Genomic DNA, 21155 nt, shown 5'->3' with positions numbered 1-21155 from the left:
CTTACCAGATAAGATTTACAGATGTTTTCTTCCATTCTAAGGGTTGTCTTTTCACTTTCTTGAGAGTGTTATTTGACTCCAAGGTTTTTATTTTTAATGAAGTCCAATTTATCTTTTCCTTTTCTGATTGCTTGTACTTTTGGTATTGTATCTTTAAGGGAAAAAAGGTTGTCTCATCTGGTGTCACCAGTTTTCACTTACTTTCCATCTAAAATTTTTTAAGTTTTAGCTCTTACACTTGTTTTTTGATCCATTTTGAGTTCATTTTTGTATGTGGTGAGAGGCAAGGGTCAAACTTTATTATTTTGCTTGTGTAGAGCTGGTTGTCTCAGCACCATTTGTGGAAAAGACTTCTATTTTCATTGAATGATTTCAATACCTTCTCTGAAATTAGTTGACCATAACGTATGAGTTTATTTCTGAACTCTCAATTCTGTTCCACTGGTGTATATGTTTAACTTAAGCCAGTACCACACTCCTTTGATTCCTGTATTTTCATTCTACATTTTGAAATTGGGAAATGTCAGTCCTCCAGCTATGTTCTTTTTTCAGAATCATTTTGGCTATTCTGTGTTTCTGGCAAATCCATATAAATGTTAGGTTCAGCTTTTCTTTTTCTGGGGAAATGGCACTTGGAATTCTGATAGAGATTGCATTCAATCTATAGATCAGTTTGGGGAGTATTGCAGTCTTTATATTAAGTATTTCAGTCTGTGAACACAGGATTTCTTTCCATCTGTGTACATCATTAATTTTATTCGGCAGTGTAGTTTTATTATTTTCAGAGTACAAGTTTTATACTTTTCTGGCTAAATTTATTCCTAAACAAACATTTATTTTAAGAAGTTTTATTCTTTTTGAAGCTATTAAAAATTGTTTTCTTAATTTCGTTTTCAGATGGTTCATTGCTCCTCCACAGTAATGCAACTGATTTTTTTTGCACCTGAGTTTTGTGTGTTTACTTTGTATCCTTAAACTGCTAAACTCATTTATTAGCTCTAATAGGTTTTTTTGGTAGATGCTATAGGATTTTCCATATATAAGATCTTGTCTTCTGCAAATGGAGGTAGTTTTACTTTCTTCTTTTCAATCTGGGTTGTTGTTTTTTGTTTTTTTTGTTTTTTTTTTTTTTTAACTTCTGTTACCTGTCTAATTGCCTCAGCTAGAACCCCCACTATAATGCTGAATACAGTGGTGAGAGTAATGAAGCCTACTTGTATTGGCCCTGATCTTGGGGGGATATACTTTCAGTTTAAGTATGTTGTTAGCTTTGGTTGTTTCACAGATGTCCTTTATCGGATTGAAATATCCTTTTCCTTATTGGTTGAGTGTTCTTATCATGAAATCATGTTGGATTTTGCCACATGCTTTTTCTGCATTTGTTGAGATGATCATGTGGTTTTTGTCTTTGAATCTATTGGTAAAGTAAATGATTTTCGTACAATGAACCAACCTTGTATTCCTGGGGTTAATCTCACTTTCTCATGGTTTATAATCATTTTTGTGTACTTTTAAGATTCAGTTTGCCAGTATTCTGTTGAGGATTTTTGCATTTATCCTCATAGGATATTTTGGTCATTAGTTTCACTGTGATACCTTTGTCTGGCTTTGATATCAGAATAACAGTGCCTCAGACTGAGCTAGAAAGTTTTAAGTGTTCCCTCCTCTCCTATTTTTTGGAAGAGTTTGGAAAGGATTATTATTAATTCTTCTTTAAATATTTGGTAGAATTCACAAGCTAAGCCATCTGAGCTTTGTTGGAATGATTTTGATTACTAAATTCATTGTCTTTACTTGTTATAGGTCTCTTAATTTTTTCAATTTTTTTGGAGACAGCTTTGGTAGTTTATGTATTTCTAGTAATGTGTCCATTTCATCTATGTTATGTAATTGCTTGGCACACATTTATTCATTGTATTTCTTTATAATCCTTTTTACTACTACAAGATCAGTAGTAATGTTCCCTGTTTCATTTCTGATTCTGGTAATTTAAGTCCTCCATCTTTTTTTTTTTTCCTTTGTCAATCTACCTAAAGTTATGTTAATTTTTAATAAAGTCACTTTGGATTTTGTCAATCTTCTCTATTTTTTCTCTTTTATCTATTTTATTTCATTTATTTCCCTCTAATCTGTATTATTTTCTTACTTGCTTTGGATTTCTCTTGCTCTTCATCTAGTTTTTTAAGGTGAAAAATAAAGTTACTGATTTGAATTTTTTTTGTTCCTTAGAAGGTAAGTAGACATCTATAGTTACAAATTTCCCTCTTACCCCTGCTTTCACTGCATCCCATAACTTTTGGTGTATGGTAATTTTCTTTTCATTTGTCTCAAGGTATTTACTAATTTCCCTATGATTTTTTTTCCTTTAATCTATTCGTTATTTGAGAGTGTGTTAATTTCTGTGTTTGTAAATTTTCCAAATCTTTTTCTGTTATTATTTCTAACTTCATTCCATTTTGTCAAGAGAACACACTTTATATGAGTTTAGCCTTTTAAATTTTATTTGATTTGTTTTGTGGCCTAATATAGTGTCTATTGTAGACAGTTTCCACATGCAATTGAGAGGAATGAGTATTCTTATTTTGTTAGGCAAAGTGTTTGATAGATATGTCTTAGATCCAATTGGTATATGGTTCAAGTTTTCTATTTCCTTGCTGATTTTCTATCTAGCTCTCTTACTGAAAATGGAGTATTAAAGTCTCCAACTAATGTTATTTGATTGTTTATTTTTTTCTTTTAATTCTCTTAGTTTTTACCTCATATAGTTTGGGGCTTTGCTATTAGTTCCGTATATGTTTATATCTCATAGTCACACATTTATCGTTATATTATAGTGTCCTTTTTGTGTCTTGGAATGATTTTTGTGCTGTCTTTTTTTTTTCCTTAGAGAAAGAGAAGTACGTGAGCCGGTGAGGGGTGGAGGGAGAGGGAGATAGAGAATCTTAAGCAGGCTCCATGCCCAGTGTGGACCCCAATGCAGGACTGGATCTGACGAACATGAGATCATGACCTGAACCAAAATCACATTGGTTAAGTGTCCAATAACCAACTCAGCTACCCACGTGATCCTTGTGTTGTCTGTTTTATCTGTTATTAGTTTAGCTCCTCTAGCTTTCTTTTGTGTATTGTTTGCATGGAATATCTTTTTCCATCACTTTACTTTCAGTCTATTTGTGTCTAAATCCAGGGTAAATATCTCTAAAGAACATATAGTTTGACCATGTTTTCTTCTTCTTCTTTTTTAAAATGTGTTCTCCCAATCTCTGCCTATTAACTGGAGAGTTTAATCCATTGATCTGTAATTATTGATAAGGAGGACTTGTGACATTTTGCTGTATGTTTTCTTGATGTTGTGTCTTTTTTGTTCCTAAATTACTCCATTACTCCTTTCTTTTGTATTAAATAGTGTTTATGTGACAATTACAATTCCCTTGTTATTTTTTTTTTTTTTTTTTTTTACTGTATTTTTTGAATTACTTCTTACTGTTTGCCCTGGAGATTACATTAACCTCTTAATAAGGATACTTTAGTTTGGGTTAATACCAGTATAAATTCAGTAGTATGCAGAAATGTTCCTATACATCTCTGCTCCCTCCCTTTTACGCTCTTATTGTTATAGATTTCCTCTTTATACACTGTGTGCCTATCCACCTAGATTTATAATTATTACTTATGCAATTGTCTTTTGAACCACATAGGGGGAAAAAGGAGTTGAAAACAAAAGATATATTTATACTGTCTCCTTCATTTACTTAAGTAGTGAGTGGCCTTTCCTGGTGTTCTTTATTTCTTCATGTGAAGTTGAGTTACTGTCGAGTATCGTCTTATTTCAGCCTGGAGGACTCCTCTTAGCTTTTGTTGAAGGGTAAGTCTCCTAATGATGAACTACCTCAGTTTTTGTTTTCTGGGAATGCATTAATTTTCGCTTCATTTTTAAAGGATTGTGTTGCCAGAGAGAGAATTCTTGGTTGACATTTAACTTTTTAGGCACTTTGAATGTGTCATTCTACTGTGTTCTGGCCTGTCCCTCATAATTTCTGATGAGGAATGTTTTAGTCTTATTAAGAATCACCTGTACATAAGGAGTTGCTTCTCTTTTGCTGCTTTCAAGATTCTCTCTCTCCATCTTTCACTAGATTGATTATGGTATCTAGGTCTGGAATTTTTTTAATCTCTCCCATTGGGATGTGTTGGGTTTCTTGGATGTTTTGCATGAAATTGGGCATATTCTTGACCATTATTTGTTGACATATTCTTACTGCCCCCTTCTCTCTCTCTCTCTCCATCTTATGTGACTCCCATTATGCATATGTTGGTATATTTGATGGTGTTCCATAGGTCTCCGATACTCTGGGTTTTTCTTTTTTTTTTTCTTTGAATTCTGTAGCCTGGATAATCTCAATTAACCCATATTCACATTTGCTGATTTTTTTGCCTGCTCACCTCTGCTGTTATTTCTCTCAAGTGAATTTTTCATTTAGGTTATTGTACTTTTCCACCAAAATTTTTTACTTTAGTTTTAGAATATATTTCTATTAATCTCAAATAAATGACACTTTATTTTTAACTTTCCTATAATTCTTAAGACATTGTTTACATCACTGAGCACATTAAAATACCTGATTTTAAGTCTATCCAGACAGTACAATATCTGGGCTTCCTCCAGCAGCTTCTTTTTTTTCCTGGTGTGTGTGCCATGCTTTTTTACTTCTTTGTGTGTCTTACAAATATTTTGTTGAAAACTGGGCATTTTGAATGTTATAATGTAACAACTCTGGAAATCAGATTTTCTCCCCTCTCTGAAGTGTTTGTTGCCGTGTGTTATAGAATGTTGTTTGTTTTGTTGTGTGACTTTTCTGAAGTAATTCTGTAAAGTTTGTGTTCATTGTCCATGTGGATCCCGAAGGCTCTGTTCCATTGGCTTAGTGGTCAGCTGATGGTTACAAAGAGATTTTATTAAATATCTGGAAGCCAAAATATCTTCACAGTCTTTGCTCAGGGGCTCATTGTGTGTTAGGACAGGTCTTTAATTCTCATCCCTGCAGTTTGCACCTCTGCTTAAGCCTTTACCTTCAGCTCGAATAGAACGTCAAGGTCAACAGGAGTTGAAAGCCTAGTGACTTCTTAGATCTTTCCAGAGCACATACTCAGTGCTACTCAGCTTATGGCCTTCTAGATTCCCAGGAACATGTGAGACCTTTTCAAAGCTCCAGTCCTTCCTCCTAAGCTTTTTGGTTAGTCTCTTGTTTGCCCCCAGCTGTACCTCTGTCCATCACCTCAGGCAGCAGCAAACTAAGACATTATCATGAATGCTTTTAACAAAATTACCCCCCACCCCACCCCAAAAGTATAGCACTTTGACACTAGGCCAGTTCTGAGTTAGGCAAAATCAAGACGCTCTTCTTGAGGTGGTCTTCTAGAGACAAATAGTTAATTATAATTCCTTGCAGGTGAGTTTCATTCTGCTGCCTCTGGTACCAGGAATGTGGGCTCTTAGTTTAATAGCTACTGCTGAGCCTGGGAAGTAGGGGTTACGACTGAGTTACTTAAAACACCACAAAGTTCACTGTTCTTACCAAGAATCAGTGTATGTATTGGGGGCCAATGGAGGGGGGTCTTAGATGGAATAAGCACTCTCTGGGTTGCTGCAAGCCTTTGGTTGATTTGCAGAGTTCCAAAAAAGTTAATTCTGACAGTTTTTGCCTTTTGCTTTGCTCTTATGGAAGGGTGGAATCTGGAGTTCCTTACTCCACCATTTTTGCTGAAACTTTACTCTCTTATATTAAAAGCACTTTTTATAAAACCCAAATGTTTTCTTTCCAAAGTCTCTCCACTTCTGAATAATGAAAAATACTATTATGGCCCTTTGGTTTGGAAAATGAATTCATATTGGCTAAAACCCAGTACTAGAGCTTCGGCAGACTGTTGGACTGTTTAACTTCAGAATCTGTTGAGTCTTACCATACTGTCTAACGTACAGGTGGTCTTGAACTGTCAGAAGTTCAACTTTGGAACAAATGAGTTTCTTGGTGACGAAGTTGTGATGGTTTGAAAAGCATATATTGATGTGCTATCCACAAAAACGCTTTTCATAGTAAATCTAGAAATTTCTTACAGCAGCTGACAAACATTTCAAGTCACTGTATGGTACTACTTGCCAGCCAACAGCTTCGGTAGTATGCATCTTTATCTGGACGGTGGCATTTGAGCAAGTGATGATTTTATTACAGTGGTTTTCAGATGACTCTGAAGAGCTACTGGGAACTTTAGTGTAACCTGGAGAGGTGGAGTTAAGCACAGAGAACTCTATCCAGCTCTTAACTGTATACCACATTTCCAGCGATGCTTTTCTATGAAGAAAGCATTCTGGGGTTGAAAAAATTAATTCAAACGCTACTTGTTATATTTTATTGCATTTATATGGTTTTTAGAGAAATTCATTGGAAATAGAAAAATTAATGTTGGGTTCCTATATTTAATACAATTAGGACAGCAGTACAAATTATGAGTATGCACCAAACAGTCCATCTTTGGTTTCACCTTTGTGCTCCCATACACTTAAATCAGGTGGAATGTTTGTCCAGTAACAAAGGGGGAGAAGATCATAGAACATCTGTGAAGTATAGAAGTGCATCACCGAATATTGTGTCTTCAGCATGAAATACACAGAAGGATTCTGTAATGTATTTTAACTCTTCTTGGAATAGAACATTCCCCCACTCTCCTTGTAAGCTTGTCACAAGTGATTTTAAGAATGTGTCATTTATAGCGGTAGAGAATGCCTACATTTATCATTGACTCAAGACTCTCCATTGTGTAGGAAATAATTCATAGAAAAGTTTTGCTAATTAACCTATCTTTCACTTCCTTTCCTTCTATAAAGCTATTAAAATGTAACACTTTTTAGTTATGCTGTAATCCAGAGCAAGGTTTTAATCCACTGAAGTTAATTCCTGTCTTGCTGCTCTCTATTTTGTCCTCTGTCGTTCAGCAGTGCTTCCTACTTACAGTAATTAAAACTAGCTTAATCTAACAGTCAAAAAGGAAATTGCCTAAGTTTAGAAAAATGACCTTGAATTCTTTTCAAACTAATACCCAGTACACTCTCCAGTTGCTGTAAGTCTGCTCAGTGCACAAGCGTGCAACATGATTATTTTTCCTCATTCCCATTCCTCCTCCCGTGGAATATTTTCTTTCAGTTTAAATTGTGTTCAGTATGTTGTAACTTTGGTGTGCTTTGTTGACTTCTTTTTCTCAGTGGATAGATTCTGACAAAATGTTAAAGGATTCCCTACAGCAGTAGCTGTCAGCTTAGAGTGGAGACAATTTAGAATGGAGCTAGGCTGTGCACTTACACGTATCTAACTTGGAAGTCGCTCTGCTTACTATTTATCAGTTGCTTTACAGGAGTCCTTTAATAAGATAGCAGAAACCATAGAAACGTCAGTAGGTGGAGCAGTGTCATTAATGTTTCATTAAATGTTATAGGTAAGGCAAAGCCTAGTACCAATTTTGGCATCATTGTGATGAAACATCCATATTACTTTATTCTTATATTGACGTTGTTCCTTTTATGTAGCAGTTGAAAACTGTAGACTCGGCTTAAGTTAATCAGTAAAGAAAGGTGAAAGTCTGAGGATATCTCAAATATTTTGTGCTTGCAAATCACAGTGATCTAGTAATGTATTCCTATAGTAGTGTAATTGAGAAGTTTGAAAATTTCTTCCTCTTTTAAATTACCATCTTGAATTTTGTATATCTCTTAAAGCTGACTCAAGTCCTTTCTGAAACATATCACAGGCTCACTTGTGAATTTTTTTTTTTTAAAGCTTGAAGGTACATAATGTTGCAAAGAAAGAACTTAAACATCTCTCAAAACTGAATCATATACAAGCCAATAGAAGTAGTTTTACTAAGTTTATAGATAGTGGTAGAGATCAGAATTCATGCATTTAGTATGTTTCAAAATTCTGGTCAAATATTATGCTGTGAAAAACACTTGAGATGATTATTCTTTAATCATGTATGTGAAAAATGTGCCCCCCCCCCCCCCCCCGCCCAACGCCAACCTGGGAACTTTTCTGTATGCCAGGCTGTGCCTTTAAGTTTTTAATTTTGGGGGCACCTGGGTGGCTCAGTTGGTTAAGCGTCCAACTTCGGCTCAGGTCATGATTTCATGGTTTGTGAGTTTGAGCCCCGTGTCGGGCACTGTGCTGACAGCTCAGAGCCTGGAGCCTGCTTTGGATTCTGTGTCTCTTCTTCTCTCTGCCCAGCTTATGCTCTCTCTCCGTTTCTCAATAATAAAATAAACATTAAAAAAATTAAATTTTTAATTATTAAACAGGAAAAACTGAAACCACAAATACAACTTAAATTGTGTGTGCTCATTTATTCTTTTTCTATAAAATACATAGGACTAAAGTCTTCAGTTTTGAAGGCCAGAAATGAGTTTTACTTTCTTCAGTAGAAATAATAGCTTGGTTTTTAAAAATCCAAACTGAGGAAACAATTGTGTATTTTACTACATTTCTCCCTTAGTGGTCGTGACTGTATACCATGTGGCCTATTCCTCATTAAAGACAGTGACTTCAGGATTTCTGAGTGGCAGGAATCATTGAGTATTTTAGAAAGAAGAGGAGAAAGCTTTTGTTGAGGATGGTTGAGGAAGATTCTAAGGCAGTGAAGGGCAGAATGAGCAAAATTGTAGAGGCCCATTAAAGGTACACAGAACATATTTGTTAATGAATGAATGAATGAAGTTGGTGTATTGAGGGACACTGAGAAGACATACTGACAGGAAGACAGTTCCTGCAAGAAATTGGTGAGGGATAATGTTGTAGTTGAGTTTTAGGTGGGCCTTGTTAACCTTTGGGCTTGGTTTTTATCAGAAGATTTGATTAAAGTTTGCAAACGGGGCTTGGGGCTGATAATGGGGATAAAGTGAGGGTTTAGGGCAGTGGTTTCCAAACTCTGTGTAAAATACAAAGTTGGATGTTACGCTTGACATTTCCAATTTCAGTTTCACTGATTTCATCAAAACTTTACGGATCTCACTGATTGCTTCCTATACAAAATTAATATTGTAAGTATGTGTTTAAAAGGTACGCTTTCCCAGTATAATAACCCTTTATCTTTTTAATGTATTGGAGGGTTCTGCATAAGCTTTAATCTCATAAAGGAAAGGATTTTGCTGCTAAGGGCTTGAAAACTGCTAGAAGACATTCATTAGAGCAGATTAAAACTTCAGGCAAAGAAAACTGTTGGGAGGCTCTTGTGTTTGGAATTCTTTGCCAACATTTATTTACATGGTAAAATTCCTGGTATCTGATATTAGATGGTTATAATGGCCAAGGTATCATATTCATGACTCGTGATCAAAGTGACATTAAGGCTCTTCCCCTTCAGAACTAAATCATTAACTTGTTTGGCGTACTTGCTGTTAATGTTGATGTCCCCAGACCTTTGTTTCTTTCTAGTATCCTCTTGGGCCCTGTACACTGCTGAGCTAACATGGGTCTTACTGAATGTGATTAAGAAAAACATCCGTGGTGGAGAGTTCTCTGTATAGTAAATGTTAAATAATAATGGCTTTTGGAGAATGGCAGCAAAACATTTCAAAGGATGAATAAAGAGGAAAGAGCAAAACAACAGTTACGTACATGTTTTGTTTACTGGGGCGGGGAATGGGAAGAGCTGGTATGGGGAATGGTCAAAGAGGATGTGAAGAGAAGAGATACCTACCTTCATTTTCTTGGAGCCCCGTTTAGTCAAGTCCTAACATACTTCAGTGAAAATAAATGTCCTGTTCAGTAGCATGTAATAACCTAAAGATTGAGACATCTTAACTTAAATGTTTTTGGATGAAAGAACTGTTCATTTGGCTTGAACAGATATTTGTTCAAGAAAATATCTGCTTAAGTTTTTTTTCTTGTTTACCTCAGGTTTTTCGGTTAACTATTAACCAAAATTTCAGAGCTAGTTTTAGTTTGGGAAGTCTCTCAACTGTGTGTGGGATGGTGAGGAATGGGGGAAAGATGAGAGGATTCTTGAGGAAGAGAAGTACCAGAGGCGCCTCAGTGGCTCATTCACTTAAGCGTCCTACTGTTGGTTTCAGCTCGGGTCATGATCTCATGATTTGGGGGTTCAAGCCCCATGTTGGGCCCTGTGCTGACAGTGTAGAGCCTGCTTAGGATTTTCTGTCTCTCTCTCTCTCTCTCTCTCTCTGTCTCTCTCTCTGCCCCTCCCCTGCCTATGCTCACAAGCTCTATCACACTCTCTCTCAAAATAAATAATTAAAAAAAAAAGATGAATAGAAGTACCAACTTAGGACAATGAAATCATAAGGTTATATATTAGCGAGGGCAACTAATATATTGCCATAGAATTTTCTTTTTTACCGAATGTTAAAAATGCCATTCTTAAGTTACTATTCTGGAAAACTTAAAAAAAAAATAATGGAAGAGGTAAAGAAAAAGGGAGGAAAGGAAGCATGGCATTCCTTTATTTGTAGTTCATGGTGTCTACCTACATTACCTTTCCTCAGTTCATCTACAAGGTGAAGATTACAGAATGCTTTTAAAATTTTTTTCTGGGGGCACCTGGGTGGCTTAGTTGGTTAAGCATCTGACTTCAGCTCAGGTCATGATCTTGCTGTTCATGAGTTGGAGCTCCGTGTTGGGCTCTGTGTTGACAGCTCAGAGCCTAGAGCCTGCTTTGGATTCTGTGTCTCCCTCTCTCTCTGCTTGCCCCTTCTAAAAAATAAACATTTAAAAAAATTAAAAAGTAAATAAAAATTTTTTTTGTATTTTTTTGAGGTATAGTTGACATACAGTATCCTATTAGCTGCACATGTACATCATACTGATTTAGTATTTTTAGGCGTTGTGAAGTAATCCCCCATAATAAGTCTAGTTACTGTCACCATAAAAAATTATAATGTCATTGATTTTATTCCCTTTGCTGTCCCTTGCATCCCTGTGATTTATTCATCCCATAACTGGAAACCTGTATTTCCCACTCCCCTTCCCCATTCTGCCTATCCCCCACCCCATCCCTTCTGGCAACCATCAGTTCTCTATATTTATGGATCTTTTTCTGCTTTTTGTTTGTTTTGTTTTTTGGATTCCACATATTAATGAAATCATGTGGTACTTGTCTTTTTCTGTCTGACTTACTTCACCTAGTGTAATAGCCTCTAGGTCCATCACTCTTGTCACAAATGGCAAGATTTCATTAGTTTTTATGGCTGAATAATATTCCATTGTGTATATATATCACATTGTCTTCATTCATCTGTCAGTGCACACTTTAATTGTTTCCACATCTTAACTATTATAAATAATGCTACACTGCTTATATCTCTTTGAACTGGTGACTTTGTTTTCTTCAGATATATCCCCAGGAGTAGAATTGCTGGATCATATGCAAGTTCTGTGTTCAGTTTTTTAAGAAATCTCTATACTGGCTTCCACAGTGGCTCTATCAATTTACATTCCCACCACCAGTGTACAACGGTTCCCTCTTCTCTACATCCGTGTTATTTTTTGGGTTTTTGAGGATAGCCAGTCTGGCAGGTGTGAGGTGGTATTCCATTGTGGTTCAATTTGTATTTCCCTGATGACAAGTGATGTTGAACATCTTTTCATGTGCCTATTGGCCATCTATAGATATTGTTTACAAAAATGTCTGTTTAAGTCCTCTGCCAATTTCATTATAAGGTTTTTTTAAAAATATTGTGTGTGTGTTCTTTATGTATTTTAGATATTAACCCATAGTTACATGTGTGATTTGCACGTATCTTTTCCCATTCAGTAGGTTGCCTTTTTGTTTTGTTGATAGTTTCCTTCATCATGCAAAAGCTTTTGAGTTTGATGTAATCCCATTTGTTTATTTTAGCTGTTGTGGCTCTTGTCTGTAGAGACTGGTCCAAAAAATACTGCCAAGATCACTGTCAGAGAGCTTATTGCCTGCGTTTTCTTTTAGGGTTTTTTTGGTTTCAGGTCTTGAATTCAGGTCTAATCCATTGGGAATTCATTTTTGCATATGGTATAAGATAGTGGGCCAGTTTTATTTATTTCATGTAGCTGTCTTGTTTTCCCAGCACCATTTATTGAAGAAACTATCTTTTCTCCACTGTATATTTTTGCTTCCTTTGTCATAAATTGATTGGCCATATTTGTGTGAGTTTATTTCTGGGCTCTCTGTTCTGTTCCATTGATCTATGTGTCTGTTTTTGTGCCAGCACTCTTTTGATTACTACACTTCCGTGGTATACTTTGGAATCTGGGACTGTTATACCTCCACCTATTCTTCTTAAAGTTGCTTATGCTATTTAGGATGTTCTGTGGTTCCATACAAATTTTAGGATTCTTTTTTTAGTTCTGTGAAAGATGACCTTGACATTTTGATGGCGATTGCATTGAATGTGTAGATTGCTTTGGGTAGTATGGACAATATTAATTCTTCAGTCCAGGAGTATGATATATCGTTTTATTTGTGTCATCTCCAACTTTTTCATCAGTGTCTTAAAGTTTTCAGGGTACATGTACTTCACCTTCTTGGTTAAATTTATTTCTAGGTATTTTATTCTTTTTAATGTAATTATAAATGGGGTTGTTTTCATAATTTCTTTTTATGAAAGCTTCTTATTAGTGTTTATAAATGCAACCAATTTCTGTATGTTAATTTTGTATCCTGGGACTTTACTGAATACATTCTGGTAGGTTTTTGGTGGAGTCTTTAGAGTTGTCTATATATGGTATCATGTCAACTGCAAATATTGACAGTTTTACTTCTTTTCCATTTGGATGCCATTTCTTTCTTTTTCTTGCCTAATTGCTCTACCTAGGAGTTCAGTTGATATATTGAGTAAAAGTGGGGAGAGTGGGCCTTCTTGTCTTGTTCCTGATCTTAGAGGGAAAACTTTCAGCTTTTCATGGTTGAGTGTGGTGTTAGCTCTTTGTCAAATATGACCCTTATTATATTGTATGTTCCCTCTCTACCCAGTTTGTTGAGTTTTTATCATGAATGGATGCTGAATTTTGTCAAATGCTTTTCTCCATCTATTGAGATGATCATACTGTTTTAAAAAAATGTTTATTGTGAGAGAGAGAGAGAGAGAGTGCACAGACGCATGCACGTGAGCAGAGGAGAAGAGAGAAGAGGAGAGAGAGAATCCCAAGCAGCCTCCACGCTATCAGCACACAGCTCGAGGCGGGGCTTGATCACATGAACCATGGGATCATGACCTGAACCAAAATCAAGGGTTGGACGCTTAACTGACTGAGCCACCCCAGCACCCCTAGATCATATGATTTTTATCCTGAGTTTTATTAATGTGATGAATCACATAGATTAACTTGCAAATGTTCAACCTGCATCCCTGGAATATATCCCACTTTATTGTGGTATATGATCCTTTTACTGTATTGTTGAATTTGGTTTGGAATATTGTGTTGAGCATTAAAAAATTTTTTTTAATGTTTATTTTTGAGAGAGAGAGACAGAGCATGAGCGGGGGAAGGACAGAGAGAGAGAGAGAGACACAGAATCCAAAGCAGGCTCCAGGCTCTCAGCTGTCCGCACAGAGCCCAACGCGGAGCTCAAACCCATGAACCGTGAGATCATGACCTGAGCTGAAGTGGGATGCTTAACTGACTGAGCCATTCAGGCGCCTTGAGCATTTGAATTTTTTAATTCAAGAATTTTCATTTAATAGGTAGAATGAGCATCTTTTGGTTTTCTTGGAGTTCACCTTTCTCATGCTTTGATGCTCTATTTTGTATAGAATAGTTTTCTTAAACTAACAAAATAGTGCTTTTTGTTTTTGTATTTTTTACCGGTTAAAATTTAAAGGAAAAGTGGAGGTTGGAAATTTGAGAAATGGAACTGTTACTGTAAAATTTATTAATTAATAGTTATTAATTATAATTTATGACCGTTATCAACCTGTTAAATTTGAATTTCCTTTGTCGGTACTGTGTATAATCTTACTTTCAAGATACTTGACATTGTGTTGACAAATCAACTTGCTTTCCCGTAGCAAAAACTCTAGGAGTACATTACACTTATAGAATAAAACTTAGAACTTAATGAATAGTTGATGATTTTTCCCCCTTTGGACCCAGAAGTGACTGAGGAAGAGAAAAGGCACTACTGCTTTAGCATTATTTTGAAATCCTCCTTATAAACTATATAATAATCTCCAGGGCCATGAGTCTGGCACCTTTCCAGCTTTTAACTGCTATAACAAAGATAGAATTTTATTTTTGGTCTTTACTTTCCAAATGAAGTCTAATTAAAACCTTACACCCTTAGAAATAACATGCCCTTTGACCTGTAACAACTCCCAGTACTTTCTGTGTATATTCTTTGTTGTTTGGACTTCAAAAAAAGAAAATTAAACTAAGTGTGATGATCATTAACATTGAACTTGCACCTCCACCCCCAAAAATAGATTTGAAAAGTAGTATAGGATAATTTATTAATTTATTTGATAGAATATGCACGTCATCTTTGTTTTTGAAGAAATAGGAATTATGAGAAATACACAAAAGTAAAAGATGTAACGGAAGAAATACTGATTATACAAGCAAACATTGCAGCAACTAAAAGTCCAAGATTATTGGGCATAACGGACTTAACACAAGGTGTGGGGGGAAACACAACCCAGATGTGTGGCTTAAAGAGAAGTTTTGGTTCCTAGTGCCCTTTGAGCTGAGCTTTGTTCAAAATTCATGTTAGCAAAGGAAGCTAGATTCTGTTTTAAAAAGTGAAAAATACGGCTGATTTCATTTTGGGGACTTGTCACCAGGTGGTTTGCAAGCAGCCCCCTCCCCCCAGTTGCAGAGCCCTGCCACAGCCTTGGGGAGTTTGCACAGCTAGGCTAGAGCTGAAGGTGTCTGCCCACATCATACTTTAGGATTTCTTTATTAACTACTTAGTAATGCCATACATTTTTATGAAGTTAGATTGTTTGAAAATATTTGTTTACATTTCATATTCCAATAAAATCGTATTGCTATTGGTTTTTAAAAAAAAAAGGGATCTCAACTTGATTCTAGGATCAAGTAGATGTTGATGAGAAAGCCTGAGACATTCCCTTTTTGTATCTTTTGCTCACTTGAACACTCATTGAACACACTGAGTGGAAGGTAGGTTCTGAACTTTTCAAAGCAGCTGATACCAGTGACGGCATGTCACTTAGGAAGTCATTTAGGGAACAGCTATAGTAGACAAGTTTGGTCCATGAAAATAGGTATTTTACTACCTAGTTTTCCCCTGAGCTGGCCAGCATGGATGACAAGAGGCTCTCCAAGGGCTAAGCACCCAACGTGAATTCTGGGGGCAGTCCAGGCATCACTTACTTGGATCATTGTGTTTTCTTCATTTCTCTTTTGATGATCAGAGTTCACTCTTTCTGTTTTCTGTTCCCCTGGATATTGTTTCTTTTACTGTTCTCAGTTTTTATGCTACATATTGCTCATTTAAAAGTTTCAGTCTAGTTAAATTAAAATCTACTTTAAGGGAGATATTGTGGCCTTTAAAAGTTAGTAAGGCACTTAAAAATGATAAGAAGACACTGCCCATTCCACTGATGAACTGTGATTTTCAGATTGGCTGTGGAGAGACAATTATGTGAGCTGAAAATGCTGAGGTTATGGAAATTGGATTGGAATATTTGGGAACAGCGTTAAAAATAATACCTCTAAGAATTTAATAAAGCTTATAAACTTTTCTTTCTCTGTCGCTCTGTCTTGAAAAGACACCCTGACTGTGGCTGGAGGCACTTTTTCTCTGCGATGTGATTGTGATTGGTGGACAGGGAGTAAACAACTTACTGTAAATGGGCACCATGCCAGCTGGCTTCAAGTAACATCAGGCTTGTGATTCGCAGTCAGGGTTAGGAAAATGCCTTTTAACTTGTTCATTTCCGTTTCTTTTAAGCTTGGAAAAAAGGCACAGCTATACTCACTTATTAAGGACTGCATTAGATCTTTTAGGGCTTACGAATCTTTTAGCAATCCCCAGAAATTACTAGTGCTATTTCATTAGCATTGATATCCCGGGCTTTCCTATAATAATGACCAGTTTTTAAAAGACAGTTTTAATTAAATTAAAAGAAATTTTTCAAACTGGCTTGCCCTTACCTTGTCTGATTTATTTGAGATTATATTTGGGAATTCCTCTGACCTACTTTCAAAGTATTTACTGTCGAACACTGTTTGCAGGAAAAATGTTGTATGATATTAAAATTGAATTCTTTTTATTCTATTTTTTTATTTATATAAGATAAACAAAAAAAAAAAACTTAGAAAATATATTATCTCTCAGTGTGTGTTCTGCCCAAAGCATTTGTTTGGAGCTGTTGAATCACTGAACCACCTGAGCCAGCTGTCATCCCTGCATGAGGACTGGAGGCTGCTGAATTCTGTACAATTTTTTATTGAAAAACTGGTCGAGACCTAAGGGTCTTCTTAAGTATTCTTTTGTATTCACAACTCAAATGCCTGTGTTTAGGGTTTTTTTTTTCCTTTATTAAGATTAGAACAGTTTTGTGGGATCAGATTACTAGTTGGAGAAGGTTTCTAAACGATACTTGAAGATTTTTATTTACTTGTAAATTATATGAAGAAGGGAATTTTATCCAAATTAAAATTCATTTTAAAAATTGTAAGAAAAATGTTTTTGTTTCTTAACAGTAAAAGTTTATATACTATCACTTGAGAATACAGTAATATAATGGTTTATGTCTTTAAATACTTTTCCATATCTGAAAGTCTTTCAGGGGAGGGTTTACCTGCATGATGTAAAACCTGATTATGATTAAGACAAAGTAAGTTTTTTGTAGGTGCAAAAGACATTTACTGAGTTGACATATGTTTCCCTGTCTGTTCCTTCAGCAAGTTTAAAACTGATAGCAAGCCAAAAACTGAAGGACATTTGATTTTCGATAGCCTGCCCTTCTTTCATTGTTATAATAGGAAAATAATTTTTTGTGTGTTCAGTTCTGGTTCCTGAATCGGTATTTTTAAGCTTTTTGGACCATGAAAGTAGCTTTTTCCCCAAGGGAAAAAAAATGCATGAAACACACATACTTGTAATATTTTAATGTTATGATTGAGGAAAACTCTTTGGGCCTAGTTGAACTTAGTAAGTAGCGGTGCTTTCTATGTTGCAGACAGAATAAAACCTATAAAGTTTAGGTTTGAATATCTCTATTTTTACCAGTGTTCAAGCAACTCAATGTGAATTTCCTTTCTTCGTGAAAACTGAAAAAGGAAGTCAAAACTGGGATTAACATTTGCCATTTGATACAGTGATGCTTTATTTAATTTAAATTATAGCACCAGGCTAAAAATTAGGACAGTTCATTATATAAACAATACTAAGAAATTGGCTGTTATCTCTGAAAAGTATCCATGGCAGTTTACCAAAAAAAAAAAATTTAAGCCAACACATTCATCTTTGAATTAAACTAAATAATTAGCAATGATAAAGGCTCCAAATAGAAATTATGTTGTGTCCCCCAAGTATGTAACACATAAATTACATGTTCTGTCCCCTTGGACTGCCACAAAGACTATGATGAGTACAAAATGGGTACTAATCAGCAAATCAGAATCATCTCTCCGGCTTCGTCCCAGACTTACTGAATCCGAATTTGGGGGTTGGAATTGTTTGTTTATATTTTGATAAAGCCCTCCAAATGCTTCTGATATGGTTTCTGAGAACCATTGGTAACACGATAGCTGCAGACAATAGAAGAGTACACTATCGTAGTTTGATATTAATATATCATAGCTGAAAAATAAACATAGCAGCACATAAAAGAGATAAATGTATATTATAGAAGATGTTGAGATTTCAGCAGTCTGAATGAAATGTTTTTTCTCTAGTTGAGAGCATGCTTTTTTTAAATTGAAGTATAACTGACACAATCTTACATTAATTTCATATATACAACATATTTGGGCTATGCCCACCACAAGTGTCGCTACCACCTGTTCCCACAAAATGCTTTAACAGTACCGTTGACTATATTCCCTATGCTGTACTTTTCATACCCATGTAATTGGAAACATATACCTCCTATTCCCCTTCACCCATTTTGCCCAACCCCCAGCCTACCCGCTCTGGGAACTGTCAGTTTGTTCTCTGTAATCATGGGTCTGTTTCTGCTTTTGGTGTGTTGGTTTTGTTTTTTAGATGCCACATGTAAGTGAAAGCTTTACTTGTTGTCTGATGTATTTCACTTAGCATAATATTCTCTAGGTCTGTGCATGTTGTTGCAGATGGCAACACCTCATTCTGTTTCATGGCTGAGTAATATTCTTGTGTGTGTGTGTGTGTGTGTGTGCGCGCGCGCGCACGCGTGCGCACATGGGTGTGCATGCACGTGTGCATTGTATGTGTATACACATCTTTACTGATGGACATGTGGGTTGCTTCCATATTTGGCTATTGTATATAATGCTGTTGTAAACAGAGGTGTTTACACACTAAAAAATTAGTGTTTTTGTTTTCTTTGGTTAAATACCAGGTAGTGGAATTACTGGACCCGTATGGTAATTCTTTTTTTAATTTTTTGAGGAAAGTGGCTGCACCAACTTACATTTCCACCAGTGGTGCACAAGGCTTCCCTTTCTCTCCATCCTCACCAGTGCTTGTTTCTTTTCTTTTTGATACTAGCCATTCTGACAGGTGTAAGATACCACCTCATTATGGTCTGGATTTGTATTTCCCCGATAGTGGTGTTGAGCACTTATTATGTGCCTGTTGGCCATCTGTGTGTCTTCTTTGGAAGAATGTTCAAGTCCTATGCCCATTTTTTAAATTTTTTTAAAATTTTTATTTTATTTATTTTTTAATGTTTATTTTTGAGAGACAGCGTGTGAGTGGGGGAGGGACAGAGAGAGAGGGAAACACAGAATCTGAAGCAAGCTCCAGGCTCACTGTCAGCACAGAGCCTGATGTGGGGCTCGAACTCACGAACTGCGAGATGATGACCTGAGCTGAAGTCAGACACTCAACCAACTGAGTCACCCAGGCGCCCCTATTTTTTTTTTAAGTAGGTTTCACACCTAGTGTGGGACTTGAACTCATGAACCTGAGATCAAGACTTGCATGCTCTACCAACTGAGCCAGCTGTTTGGTTTGGTGGGGGAGAGTGTTGTAGAAATTATTTATATATACTGGATATAAACCCCATATCAGATATGTCATTTGTGAATATTTTATCCCATTCAGTTCATTTCCTTTTTGTTTTGTTGATGGTTTTCTTCCTCTGTGGAAAAGCATTTTATTTTGGTGTAGTCCCAATAGCTTATTTTTGCTTTTGTTTCCCTTGCCCATGGCGACATACCTAGAAAAATGTTGCTAAGGCCAATGTCAAAGACACTACTGCCTATGTTTTCTTCTAGAAGTTTTATAGTTTCAGGTCTCACATTTAGATCTGTAATCCATGTTGAGTTTTATGTATGGTTTGAGAAAGTGATCCAGCTTCATTCTTTTGCATGTAGCCATCCAGTTTCCCCAGCACCATTTATTGAAGAGACTGTCTTTTCCCGTTGTATATTCTTGCCTCACTTGTCATAGATGAACCATGTACATGTGGGTTTATTTCTGGGCTCAGTATTCTGTTTCATCGAGCCTCCTGATTTTTAAAGTACATGCAGTTAAGTCCTGATGATTTTAAAAGCTCCTGGAGTTAAACCCATTGGTTTTCAAAGCCAGATGCTATGCAGACTCTTCTTCCACCACAGGTCTCCAGTACCTGGGGTGCCTGGTGTGGGTTCTGAACCTCCTGCTTCTCTGTGCTTATGGTGCTCCTCCTGGTTGTGGGTAGTCTTTTTTTTTTTAATATGTATAAAGTTTATTTATGTTTGAGAGCGAGCATGTGCAAGTGAGCAGGGGAGAGGCAGAGAGAGGAGGACAGAGGATCTGAAGCAGGCTCAGCACTGACGGCAGAGCCCAATGCAGGGCTCAGACTCCTGAACCCTGAGATCATGACCTGAGCCAACGTCAGACACTTAACCAACCGAGCCAGCTGGGGCTTTGGTTCCTAACTATGTCTCCAGCCCTTGTACCCTTTTCCGTGCTGTCTCTTGTCTTCAGTTTACTGTGGAGAGTCTGTTCTGGCAGCTTCAGGACATTGTCCGTGGCACATACGGAGCTATCACCTAGTTGTCTGTGGGAGAAGGTGAGCTCAGGATCATCTACTCCTGCCATTTTCCCCACTCTCTATTTTTGTCTTTTGATTGGGGAGCATTTTTAGACCATTTACATTTAAAGTACTTATTGATGGCCATGTACTTACTGCCTTTTGGTTAATAGTTTTCTGGTTTTCGTCATTCTCTGTCCTTTCCTCTTCCCTATTCTCTTATGATTGATGACTTTCTTTCGTGTTACATTTGGCTTCCTTTCTCCTTATTTTTTGTGTATCTATTGCAGGTTTTTGTTTTCTGGTTACCACGAAGCTCCTATGTAACATCGTAAATACACAGCAGTCTGTATTAAGATAATGGTCATTTAGGTTTGAACACATTCTAAAAGAACTTCGTTTTTACTCCCCCTTCCACATTTTATGTATATGTTCTGTTTTACATCTTTTTATTTTGTGAGCCCCCTGGACTAATTTTTTTTTTTTTAGGTATAGTTGACTTTACTACTTTTGTCTTTGAACCTTCATACTAGCTTTGTTAGTCCTTTATTGTACGTCTGTCTTTACTAAAACACAACTGCCTTTACAGTATGTTCACTTTTACTCACGAAAGTTTTTCCTTCCATAATTTTCTTCTAATTATGGCCTTTTGTTTTCCATTTAAAGAATTTCCCTTTGTTTAAGGCTGTTTTAGTGGTGATAAACTTCTTTAATTTCTTTTTTTTTTTTAATGTTTATTTACTTTTGAGAGAGAGAGAGAGTGTGTGTGTGTGTGTGTGTGAGAGAGAGAGAGAGAGAGAGAGAGCGAGCGAGCAGGGGAGGGGCAGAGAGAGAGACAGAGACAGAATCTGAAGCAGGCCATAGGCTCTGAGCTGTAAACACAGAGTCTGGTGCAGGGCTTGAACTTACGAACCATGAGATCATGACCTGAGCCAAAGTCGGATGCTTAGCCGACTGAGCCACCCAGGTGCCCTAAACTTTTTTAACTTCCATT

At 36.4% G+C, this 21155-nt stretch overlaps 1 protein-coding gene and 1 long non-coding RNA gene across 13 annotated transcripts in view; one reads left to right on the top strand and one right to left on the bottom strand.

Moving 5' to 3' along the window:
• NR3C1 (nuclear receptor subfamily 3 group C member 1) overlaps positions 1–21155 on the top strand; it is a 119087-nt gene that overhangs the window by 31658 nt on the left and 66274 nt on the right. The window lies entirely within an intron of this gene.
• LOC123605499 lies at positions 1061–13377 on the bottom strand. Its single transcript, XR_006715783.1, has 2 exons — positions 13248–13377; positions 1061–3010 (listed from the first exon to the last, which is right to left on the bottom strand). It is a non-coding gene; the product is annotated as an uncharacterized LOC123605499 (long non-coding RNA).

Source organism: Leopardus geoffroyi, chromosome A1, assembly GCF_018350155.1.
Source record: "Leopardus geoffroyi isolate Oge1 chromosome A1, O.geoffroyi_Oge1_pat1.0, whole genome shotgun sequence".
Taxonomy (NCBI): Eukaryota; Metazoa; Chordata; class Mammalia; order Carnivora; family Felidae; genus Leopardus; species Leopardus geoffroyi.
This window is presented reverse-complemented; position numbering and strand designations above follow the sequence as displayed.